Source organism: Lissotriton helveticus, chromosome 3_2 (genome assembly GCF_964261635.1).
Source record: "Lissotriton helveticus chromosome 3_2, aLisHel1.1, whole genome shotgun sequence".
Taxonomy (NCBI): domain Eukaryota; kingdom Metazoa; phylum Chordata; class Amphibia; order Caudata; family Salamandridae; genus Lissotriton; species Lissotriton helveticus.
In genome coordinates, this window is record NC_136062.1 from 212,077,256 (window position 1) to 212,089,967 (window position 12,712).

The window sequence follows — 12,712 nt, forward strand, 5'->3', positions numbered from 1 at the left end:
ACACAAAAATACATAAATAAGCATTAATCAAACAATGATTCCATTTTATATTTAATTTGCAATACACGTAAAAAAAACTAAACCCTAAGGGGCAGATTTATGAAGGCTTTGCGCCGCCGGTGCGTCACTTTTAACATGGGAAAAAGTGACGCACCGGCGGCACAGGGCCTTCATAAATCTGCCCCTAAATTTTTATTTTAATAGGAAGGTTAGAGCTTTTCAAAGTTCAGCTCAGGCCGCTCATCGTCCACAGTATATTATGAATGATGCATTGTACTGCTCCCATCAATCAATCTGAGGATGCAGACGGTAATTTTTGTCTCCAATTTCAAATTCTTTTACTTTTACAGAATGTTTTAAAATTTTCCACTATACATGTTGCTTCTTTATTTAGATCCACTTTATTAAGCTGCGAATACTATTTAATTTTCTAAGAAGTTGTAGACCCCATAAGTAGGCTTCCCAGAACCCCGAGGGGCTCCCGGACCACAGGTTAAGAGCCACTACACCAACCTTTAAAAAAATCCAGCCATAAACTCCAGCACTGGAGGAAGGTGGCTGCACGCCTACCAAATCTTAGACAAGAAAACTAGACTACCCTTACTCTGGTGTTAGCCCACTTTCAACCCAGTTGATCTGGTAAACACTGGATATAAAAGGCCCACGTCTCAACAATCACAGATAGAAACATTGCTTTGAACCCCGAGGGCCTAGTAACAAAGGAATTTTGAAGTAAGCAAAAACGTGTTCCTGTTGCACTCTTTTACATACTCTGTAACATCAGTGCTTAATTTGAGCCGGTGATTTCCGGTGCTCAGCACTGGCACTTAATTAGCAGCACAGGCAGGCATGACCATATGCCACATGGTGGCTGTTTGCCTGATTTAGAGTGAGCACAACAGTTGTTTACAAATTTAATATAGGTTAAAAATGACTTGTACCTGCCGCCCTTGCTAATCTTACAGCTTTGGGGACCTGAAATAGTCTCAACTGTCATACTTGTAGGAGTGTGCTGCTTAGTAGCTGGTTTGATACTGTCGTTGGTAGCGCTGGCAGGGGCAATGGGTGGTGTAGGCTACAGTGGCCTCCTGATGAAGGCCCTGGCGGGACTGTTACACTGCACCAGGGCTCCCTCGCATCTCTTCACCGCCTGTGAGATTTCTCACGGTGGAGGACTTGGATTTCAGAAAAACACGAAGGCAACAAAGTAACGAGATTGCTGCATTGAGATTTGGTCATAAAAATCAAGTCAGAAACAAGGAGACAAGCCTGAGAAAATGACATATGACGACGCGGCTGCGATAACGTGGGAGAGTCAAATACAGACATAGTAGCAGAGAGACACAAGTGACAACTAGAATCATAGATGTACTGGTCGCAAGTAGCCACTCTCTCCGTTACACGACGAGACAGAAGTTGAAGAAATAGCAGAGACTGCAGCCAGCGAAGAGTGTGCAACAAATATGTAAGTGTACAGAAGTGCAGGACTTACATTCTACACAGAGTGACAATAGCAGAGCACCAAAACCCGGCACGGTGGTGTAACAAGAGCATGTGCAGTTAATGAATATCGGTGATACAAACCATTGGCTCAAGAATTGCACAGTCAACAGCATAGTTAAATGGAGGACATTGACCTGAAAATTGTTAGTACGACTTGTGCAGGTGCCCGGCGAGTCCAATCCACCCTGACTGAAGAATGACAGCCCTACCCGTCAACACATGGGTGTTTCTTTTATTGGCCAGATAAGCAAGCGGACAGGTCTGCCTTTTGCCACTCAGAGACAAGATGGACAGGTCTGCCTTTGGCCACTAAGAGACAAGATGGACAGGTCTGCCTTTGGCCACCAAGAGACAAGATGGACAGGTCTGCCTTAGGCCACTCGGAGACAAGATGGACAGGTCTGCCTTGGGCCACTAAGAGACAAGATGGACAGGTCTGCCTTTGGCCACTAAGAGACAAGATGGACAGGTCTGCCTTTGGCCACCAAGAGACAAGATGGACAGGTCTGCCTTTGGCCACTAAGAGACAAGATAGACAGGTATGCCTTTGGCCACTAAGAGACAAGGTGGACAGGTCTGCCTTTGGTAGACGGAGGAGGGAGGCGTGGACAGGTCTGCCTTTGGCCACTCAGAGACAAGGTGGACAGGGCTGCCTTAGGCCACTCGGAGACAAGATGGACAGGTCTGCCTTTGGCCACTAAGAGACAAGATGGACAGGTCTGCCTTTGGCCACCAAGAGACAAGATGGACAGGTCTGCCTTTGGCCACCAAGAGACAAGATGGACAGGTATGCCTTTGGCTACTAAGAGACAAGATAGACAGGTATGCCTTTGGCCACTAAGAGACAAGATGGACAGGTCTGCCTTTGGCCACTAAGAGACAAGATAGACAGGTATGCCTTTGGCCACTAAGAGACAAGGTGGACAGGTCTGCCTTTGGTAGACGGAGGAGGGAGGCGTGGACAGGTCTGCCTTTGGCCACTCAGAGACAAGGTGGACAGGTCTGCCTTTGGTAGACGGAGGAGGGTGGCGTGGACACTCTCAGCCCAAACTGAATTTGCACAGACAGCATCCTATTATTACGCAATACAGAAACACCCAGCATCAATGAAAGAGTAATGGCCTGAACAAGCCACTAGAGCACCATTCATCCCACAGGGACCAGCAGGTCGCCATTATTGCACATTTCCCCCACTGGCACCACTAGCACATCCATTGCCACATTACAGCACATTGAATTTCACGGACAGCCACCACCTCTGTTCAAAGACTGTCGCACCACGTTTCCTACCCGGTGTGTCAAACGTACACCATCACAACAGTGTATCCCACTGTTCAGTCATCACAGGGCTCTGCCCTTTAACAAGCATCCCCGCTGCACCATCATAGAACATTGTCCCATGCAGGCACTACAACTGCATCAGCACAGCTCAATGCCCCCATAGACACCAAATCTGCTGCTAAAACACATAACCTCCCATAACCACCACAACTGCATCAACAGAGCAAACAATCACTGCCATCACATCAGAAGGACTTTCACTGTACCATCACTGTACTTTGCACCCACCTCTCTCCTCCACAGGCACCTCCACTGGATCAGCAGTGTGCAGCTGCCAGCAGGCACGGCTGCTGCACTATCACAGCACAGTGGCCCATGAAGTTACTCCAGCTGCTCCTCCCAGGAGTGATGGTGCGCTACCTGCCCCATCACGACACAGCACCTATCACAGGAAGCATGAATCTACCTTCACTGCAAGCTGCATCCAAGGGCATGCCGAGGCTGCTGCTGCGTAACAGCAGGCTGCTTCCTATCGGCAGCAGGCAGCACAGCCACAGCAGGCCGCTTCCCATAGGCAGCAGGCAGCACAGTCACAGCAGGCTGCTTCACATAGACAGCGCAGTCACAGCAGGCCGCTTCCCATAGGCAGCAGGCAGCACAGTCACAGCAGGCTGCTTCACATAGACAGCGCAGTCACAGCAGGCCACTTCCCATAGGCAGCAGGTAGCAGGCAGCAGGCAGCACAGTCACAGCAGGTCGCTTCCCATAGGCAGCAGGCAGCACAGTCACAGCAGGCCACTTCCCATAGGCAGCACAGTCACAGCACGCTTCTTCCCATAGGCAGCAGGCAGTACAGTCACAGCAGGCCACTTCCCACAGGCAGCACAGTCATAGCATGCCGCTTCCCTTTGGCAGCAGCACAGTCACAGCGCGCTTCTTCCCATAGCAGCACAGTCACAGCACCCTGCTTCCCATAGGCAGCAGGCAGCACGTGCCAGCGCGCTGCAGGCGCCACAGCAGGGCACCAGTCCTCAGGCAGGGGAGCGGTGTTCTCCCGCACCTGTCCGGCGCACACGCACTCACTGCGACTTCCGGGGCAAGCCTCCCCTGTTCATCCAGCTGCTGGGAGCAGCGCACATTTCTATTATAGTTTCCGGGCCCCAAACATGGGACGGGGCAGGGTGGTACTAATTACTGGGAATGAGACACGGCCCGCACTCATTCATAAATCCATCTCCGGGGAGCCGTGACTTCACAGTACAGGAATGTAGCACTCCGTAAACCACAGCAGGGCTGAAGGGGGGGGGGGGGCTGCAGGTGGCTGCAGACTGCATCAGGGAGGGGAAGGGCGCGAGCCTGGCACCGAACCGGAGAGACGTCATTCACAAGAGAGCATCACCCCAAGGGCTGGGATCTGTGGAGTACCAGCTCTGCAGTGAGGCCCAGCTGCTGGCCCGTGCTGCACACGCCCAGAGTGTGACCCGTTACCACGGGCTAGCTCTGCTCTAGAACACTGGGGTATGAATTGTCACATGAAGTGTGACCTTGCTGTCCAATGGCCAAGGATGATTCATGTCACCTGAATAACCTAGTCTCAAGCCCTAGTATTGGTTACTGGACAGAAGCATGAGACCACTCATCTACGAGACGAAACAGCCCAGTGTGATCTGAGACACCTAAAGGAAGGACACCATTCCAGACCTGAAAACTGAAGTCAATTCAGGGACGCTAGGTTTTCGGCTTTGTAATAATACAACTATGTACTTCCAGAATACAGCAGGCTTGAAATGCTGGCTGCAAACCAGGTCTGACAGAAAATTAACCTCCTGGCACGTCGGAGCTGGTGGGAGTTATGTAACATGGGTCTAATGCTGGGTACCACATGGTCACCCTAAGGGTAAGTCTGGCTTCCTGAAGGTTTATTCTATTGTCTAAGATAACCTGAGGCACTGCTTACCTGCATAGAGCATGCGCGTTTATTTATTTGTATTTTTTGTTTATTTATGCGTTTTTATATAGCGCGGACTTTACCCGAAGGCATCAGAGCGCTTCACAATAGAAACAGCAATGATACGCGTGTCAAAAAGGCGTGTCAAAAAGGTGTAAACTGAGAGACAGCTCTGTTCTTTGGCCTGAATCAATGTGATCTGTGTAACCCAAGAGTTTATATTGTACAGTTCTGTCAATATCTGAAACTCTCCTGGTAACGTTTTAGGGACACTGACCTGCTATCTGTACGTGTGTGTTTCTCTCTGCTGGTTAAGGCCACAAAAAAAGGGATACATCGGTTGTGCGTCTAGGAGACAGGTTGTGCAAATAGGGGGTACGTAATTACGTAGTTGGTGTAGTAGATTTAAAGAACTACTGTAAACTCAAGGATGGTATGCTCACCCCCTCACAAGAGATATTTATGTTACACATTGATATAGCACACTAAGGAGAGAGGTGCTATATAACAGGTGAATGCAAAGTTTGTGTTTCTTTGCAAACAGAAGTTTACGATGTTCTCGAGTTCTTTTGTCATGCGGTGAGGTTTCAACGACTTCTGTTCTCACTTTAAGTTTTTCTCTACATTACAAAGGTTCGGGATTCCTATATCAGTATTTCATGTGCACATTTACCCATCACCTGGCTTTCGGTAATGCCGGGATCGGATGCTGGGATATTGCTGTGTTCGGAGTCAGAACCAGAGGATGCCATTAAAAATGGGCACCTGCTGAGGAAAATCAGAGTAACCACATGACTCCCATACGAATTGGCCCCTTTTGGACCATTCCCCGCCCAGACGTCTCACTAGCTCCCAGCTGGTGAATTCTCAGGTGGGATACACCACGAGGGTGTTATTACATGAGTTACTTTCTCTAAAACTTTGTAGTTGGAGAGCCATTTTCTGATGAAAGGTATTGCAGAGGAAAGATGGACACTAACTTTTTATGCTAAAAATAACTTCTGCAGAACCATTTACGTATCATTTGCAGACATTCGGCAATACATAATTGCAAAAGACACGATTTTCATGCAGATATTCCGAAGGCAAAAAATGTGCAAACTTCGGAAAGTTTGCCACTTTTCATATAATGCATGATTGCCGGATAGCTGCTGTCCAAGGCCTACTGACCTTATAATCTAACCTTGATTTGATTTGACGCGTCTTCTTACCCCTTCCTGTGCAGAGAATGTCTCCCTTGTTCAGCCCCTCTGGATACACGGGGTGTTCAGGCTCGGCTGGCTTGGCTCTCAGGGGAGCTGGTACCTTGTGTGCAGAAACCGAGACTGTTTCCCCCTGGTGTATGAAATCTTCTTTTGAGAAGGGTCTGGGTTCCCCTGCCCTCCCCTCAACCGCCCCCTCTGCCCCTTCGAAAGGTGAACCCTGCCCACGGAGCGCTCGCCAGCCTTCCGCTAGGGTCAGGCTTTGTGATGATAGCACCCCTCTCTGCAGCGTAATTAATGGTCTCAATTAAAGATTCCCGCCAACAAGCTCTTCCTTTCTCACAATCCATCACTCCCCGGGGAAGGAAATCAAAATGGTGGGTGGGGGGGAAAGGGGAGGGGCTAGGGTGGTCTGAAGAGTAATCCTGCAGCCCGCCCTGAAACTTTTATAGTGGATTTTGGGTGTTTTATTGAAACATCGATCAAGATCTTTCTCAAGCAAATACCACACACGTTATGCCCTTCTGTTAACAAACCCACACCTCGGGGGGAGAATAGAAATCACGCCCCCCCCTAAAAACACAGATCGGATTTATCTCCTGTCTGGGAGGAGGGGGGTGATGTCTGGGGGGAGGTCTCAGAGTTCACTCGGATTGTGTCGTTTTTTTCTCACACACGTTTTTAAAGTGTCCACACAGAAAAGAGTCCTCCTTAAGGACAAAGGCAGAAGTTTTAAAATAAATAAAAACACTTGGCTTGTGTTGTATGAAAAATAGTGTTGTCCTGTTCATATAGGCAGCTTTTTGAAAGTAAGCAACTATGACTGCTCCAAAAAATAGAGCGCACGGTGTCCCAAAGTGACGTCGCGGCCATGCAACAACATACTAAGACAGGACCCCAAACGGGCAGCGATGACACCATCTGAGCTTTCATCTCTAGAAGCAGAATGCATTACCTCATCGATGACGTCACCTGCACCATCAAACTGCCAACCTTCGAAAGAGAGCGCACTTTGCATGCACAGGATTTCGCCAGGAACCACAAGCCCGGGTAGCAGAACCGATTGTGGCTGCACAATAAGACACTGCCCTGTGGAAAAAAGCAAAATATCACAGTTTGAGAGATCAGGTTAAAAAAACAAATACGGTCTAATGACTTCACCAGCGGCGTATCCACGATCGAATTTGATGCCCCCATATTTATATAATTCAAGATGTAAACAAAAATAAACGGTAAAATAAAATTGTATTTTTCGAAATGAAACAAAACTTAAAGTAAGATGGAAAATAATGTTTATGTGTGTATACTTCCAATTTCTTTCTAGGTTCAGCTGCACCATTTGCCGTTTTGCACCACATGATCCAGGATACATTTGTCAACACAAAGTTTCTGTAGTTGTGGTACCCCCCTTCCCTGGATACCATAAGCACTTGATTATTTTGTTTAATGGTCAATCCAGCCCTGAGCTTGTTTATCTATCTACCTAAGAAACAGGCCACATCACCTGTAAACAGAGAGGATGTAGCCTTACAGCTAGATCGGTCGACCTCGTAGCTGGAGATCAGAGTGGTCGACCTCAAAGCTGGGGAGCTGGGTTCGAGTTTCGGCAACGACGCTCAACATCCTGTGATTCTGGGCAAATAACTTAATCTCCCGGTGCCTAACAAAAATGAATGTGTCTTGTGTAACGAAACTGGTCCTCATGTAAAGCGCTGTGATACCGGATATCTTCCGGTCTAGTTTGCGCTATAAAAAAAAACCCTACTTCTCCATTTAAGTTTTTTTTAAGTCAGGTTTCAATCCAAACCGACATGCAGTATATTTTCATTTTCATGGTACACTTTGACAATGTTTTATGTATGTATGTAGAGGCTTTTGTATAACGCAAAGCTAGATGAAAAGCAATTCAGCTCACGCTAGTTGCACATATCATTGGCTTGTGACACAATTATGTGGATACTCCGAAATACAGAAGAGAGATTGCTGGAAACCCCCAAATCGCCTACATTTGGATATGAAAGCAAATGTAGAGATATCAAATGAGCCCTACCTGGTGTCATATAGCTCCTGTATATCCTTATATCGTGTTAAGTTAGCATAGGTACATTTGAGGTTTAAACCCCATTTTTCTTTCTTGCAACTTCTGCACACGACACTTAATTGTTGACTTAGCTTTCAACCTAGTAGTTTGCCGTGGTGTATGTGAGAATAATATGTTATTGCTCTGATATCAGCTTTGCTTAATAAACTATGTCTGCACGAAGAGTGCTGAAGTTTCAGGAACAACACGATATGGAATTGTTATGAGGTCTGATCTCCACGCCTTCATAGTCATAACACAAGTGCAGCCTTTGCCAAATCTGGCTTCAGGCGGGATTGATATTGCTTTGCACGAGGCACATAGAACACACTTGATGCGGTGCACATGCAGAGAGAGCTGGTGTATGCTGATGTGATTCCTTCATGCTAGGACACTAAGGTATGGGCCCGCCCTAAACCAACCCAAAGAGACCTTCTTAGCTAATAATATAATATATGTGTTAGGGTGTGTGAGATATAAGTGTTGTTAACTCTTATTCATTACAGTATGTTAACATGCTGTCACCATTCGCTTTTTATGTCTTAGTAACTATGCTGGTAATTTTGCTACTGATAATAAGTATACTTGTATTATCTAAGATACTGCGCCTGAGAAGACGGCATTAGTAAATAAACATTTCAAATGCACATGTGTCTTCTTTACTCCATGTTCTGGTTTGTAATGATGATATAACGAAAGAGTGTTCATGAGTTCCACGTACCCTGAGGTACAGTAAGTTCATGTTCTGGTTTGTCTAAACATTGGGAGTTTGATATGTCCAATGAGACACTGTAGCTAGCTCGGTAAGGGGTGAGTTGGATACTAAGGTGAGTTTTGGGACACCCTAATTCGCCGAGGTTCCACTCCTCTGTGCACAGTTCTGTGTGAGAACAGAAACCCTGCGACATGGCGCCCAACGTTTTCGGTGGTCTTATATCATGACACTCGAGTAGTATATCGTTCATACCTTAACCCCTTCACCTCCGTTTCCGGAAAGCGGGGTGTCGGTGAAACCTACCTATTTTTTGAAATAGGTCTTATTCAAGCTTGATTCTTTCTTAAACGGTTTCTTTGAATTACTACCCAGTTGTGCTACAAAGTATTCTTTGTATTTTCTTGTTTCCAGTGTTGTCATGGCGGCGGTGGCCATTGCGCAGCATAGTCGCGTGGCGGTGCGCAACCATCTTCAGACGTACCAAGTCCCGGTGGATGGGATGGCTGTGATTTTCGTGGTGTGTGCAGATCCGGCGTTCCCTTACGAGTTGTTCTACTCTTGGGTTACGTTTCCGGCTGTGGACGCAACTTCTGGTTTGTTCCACTCCTACACCGCCTCGGCTGTCCCGGCTGAATATACACCGTACAGGGCACTGGAAATACCGATTGATCATTGGCAGCATCGAGTTTGGTTTGATGGCGCCCTCCCCCACTCTTTGTCCGCTGCGAGGTTAGGTCCACTCTCGATTCCAGGTACTAACTGGCCTGCGTTGGGTGGTTTTACCCCGCACCCGAATCACGGCGCTTGTACCCTTCAGGAAATTCGCAGGTTACATGTTGTATCTATTTCCGTGATTCGTGCACTAGTGCAATACATAGGTCGTCATCTCCCGGGTGGTCCCCCGGGGGGTCCGGCCGCTCAAACGGAACGTGGTGGTTTACGGCTCAATCCAGTTATGGTAAATTCGGTTTTTGGTCAACGCCCTGATAATAAAGATGATTTTCCTTTTTGGCTGGCCGAGAAATTTGACCAACTGGAAGCCGTGTTTCCCAATTCTTCTCCTGCTGACAAACATAGAATGTTGACGATTACTTTACCTAAGGATATCACTCCCGAGCTCGTTGACTGTGAAAGTTGGGGTAAGACTTTTGCGGCTGTTTATGCGAGGTGTTTCGGCACCCCATCTATGGCTGTACTGCCTACGATCATAAAACGTGTTCAGGATGATCACGGTCCTGAGGCAGCGGTTGAATTGGGTATGCACCTGTGTGGTTCTTTTGAGATTGTAAGTGATCTCATACTCTCCAACATCAAGGGAGATGCAGTGAACTTCCAGGTTTTTAATGCACTGGCAGCGTTACCCGATGCCGAAAAGCCCCGCCAGTTGGCGAAGATTGTGGTGGCCGCTTATAAAACTATCGGTCGCACAAGTAAGGGTTTGAAGTACTTCGCGGTTAAGGAGAAGAAACAACCACAAGTGCAATCTGCTACGGCAGATGTACAACCAAAGTCCAAAAAACAAAATTGGCCTCAGAAACAGGGGAAGCAACAGCAGCAAACGCAGGAATCTTATCCTGCAACACAAGTCCCTGCGCCAGCTGAGAAAGTTTATGATTTGCGCGATCGCGCGATGATTAAATCACCTGATCGATTTCAGGTTTCTGATCAAAGCTCTCCTCGTTCCTTTCAGGACTCATCGGCCCAGAAGACCGGTGGAGGAGGAGGCGGACGGGGACGTGGTGGCCAACAGGGACGTGGCCAGCCCCGCCAGACAGAAGGCGCATGGAAGCAGGAGGATTCTACGCCAAAGAGACCGCAGTTTGCGAAAAAGAAAGTCGCAGCCTTAACGGCGCATCGATATGCCACAGATAGTGAGAACGCGGCTTCGGAATCTGACGTGGGCTCTGACCTTGCTGGACAGCGCGGCGGAGATAACCATAGTCAGAGAGGCGCTCCGTCCACTACTGAGGGTGACAGCGACTGAAGTGTTCGTTGTAATAGAAACAGCCGATACAAGACTAGCTCCCCCTGAAAGACTTTTTGAAATTGTCCTGTTAATTGAAGGTGACATACAGCGTACTGTCAGAGGGGTATTTTGGGAGAACCTTTCGTCTACGTACGACATTTTGCTTTCTGAGGCTGACTGGCCCCCACCTTTTGTGCTCGCAGCGCCGCGAGGGGAGGAGGTAATCCTTCCCAGTTTCACGCACACTGTCTCAACTGAGCATGCGCAGCATTTTGCAGAAGAGTGGGCTCGGGCTCTTGCGCCGGCTCTGTACCGCAACCAATGTGGTTGGGATAAATTGTCTCCTTGCCACGAAATTCCTTTGCGGTCTGAGCCGCAGCCTCAGCCTCAATATCCCATACGGCGTGAAGCTAAAGCTGCCGTCGCAGAAATCCTTGAACAATTGGAATATCAGGGAGTTATTGAAACGTGTGTGTCACCGATGAATAATCCCCTTTTTACTGTGACCAAGCCTGACGGATCATATCGTTTGGTATTGGATTACCGGCATTTGAACTCGCATTGCCGTAACTGTGCAGTACAGAATACTCACGGCTCTGCGCTAGTGGATAGTCTAGTGCATAAGCGTTTCAAGACAACGCTTGACATATCCAACGGTTTTTATGCCCACAGACTGGATAGCTTCAGCTCCCAATGGACAAGTTTTACGTCCGCTGGTGTGCAAAAACGCTTCTGGCGACTCCCGATGGGCTACAAAAATAGTCCTGGAGTCTTCACCTCAAGAATAGTCACTCTATTGGAGAGTATCGATCCAGATGCATGTTCTTATGTGGATGACATTTATCTCACAGACGACGAAATTTGGATGCATCTGTGTCGAGTGAATTCAATAATTTGTAACTTTGCAGATATGGGTTACAAGTTTAATTTTGCAAAATCGCACATTGCGGAACACACAGTGTTGTTCCTCGGCTATGAGCTGAACAATGAAGGTCGAGGATTGGCTCCTCACTTCCTGGAGAAATGCGCACAGTTGCGCGCTCCTACAACACTGAAAAAATTACAGTCTTTGCTGGGCTTCTTGAATTTCGGCAGAACTTATGTTCCGGAATATGCCCAGCGTATCAAGCCTTTGTATGCTTTGATACAACCAACTTTTTCAAAATCATGCTGGCTGCCTGAGCATTCGGCCATTTTGCAATCTTTGCAGGCTGATCTGCTCACTTCTAAATACTTACTGACCCGTGATAATCACACCAACCTGGTGATAAGAATAATTCCAGGGGCGGTGGGTTTCATGTACCTGACTTTTAATGAAGGTGACACAGTACCTATTGCTTACAAGTCACACTTGTACACTTCGGCTGAATTGCGGTTTCCCACTGTGGAGAAAGTTTTAACTGCTGTACAGATGGCGATTCTTAAAGAACGAGCTCTGTCACAGGGGAAGCGCATGTTAGTGGTAACACCCTGTCCTCATTTGGAGGCAGTCACAAAAGCCAGTGTACCAAATTCAAAAGCTTTGCACCCACGGTGGATTCAGTGGGCTGCGTCATTGACATCCACGGATGTCACGTTTATTTTTTACGCTTCCTTACGGTCGCAGGAGTACTTGCAGTATGAATTTGTTCATCCTGCTCCTCTGGCTATGCAACCTTTGGAGGACTTCCATTGCATCATTTACACTGATGGGTCGGCGCAGGTTGCGCATGGCTCTAAACATGCCTACGTTTCCGCATGCGCCATTGTGGTCGGTGCTATGTTGAATGATGAGTTCATATCCAGGGAAGTGCACACGTTGCCCCTGGGCGATTGCACCGCACAATTGGCGGAGCTTCGTGCTCTCTTACTAGCGTTGGAGTACGCGGATCCAAGTGTTTCTACTCTGATTGTAAGTGATTCTTACTACTGTGTCCAGTCTTACAATGAAAACTTGTTCTTTTGGATTCAAAATGATTTTCATGATTCCAAGGGTAGCACAATAAAACACAAAATGATCTGGGTTCGAGTGGCAGAG

General features: G+C 47.6%; 1 protein-coding gene across 1 annotated transcript in view; it reads right to left on the minus strand.

The window, feature by feature from the left end:
* The window catches only part of STRA6 (signaling receptor and transporter of retinol STRA6), a 391,584-nt gene that overhangs the window by 301,093 nt on the left and 77,779 nt on the right, over positions 1–12,712 (minus strand). The window contains exon 2 of the mRNA XM_078685067.1: positions 6,890–7,023. The gene's annotated coding sequence lies outside the window, so the exon portion shown is untranslated. The remainder of the gene's footprint in view (positions 1–6,889; positions 7,024–12,712) is intronic.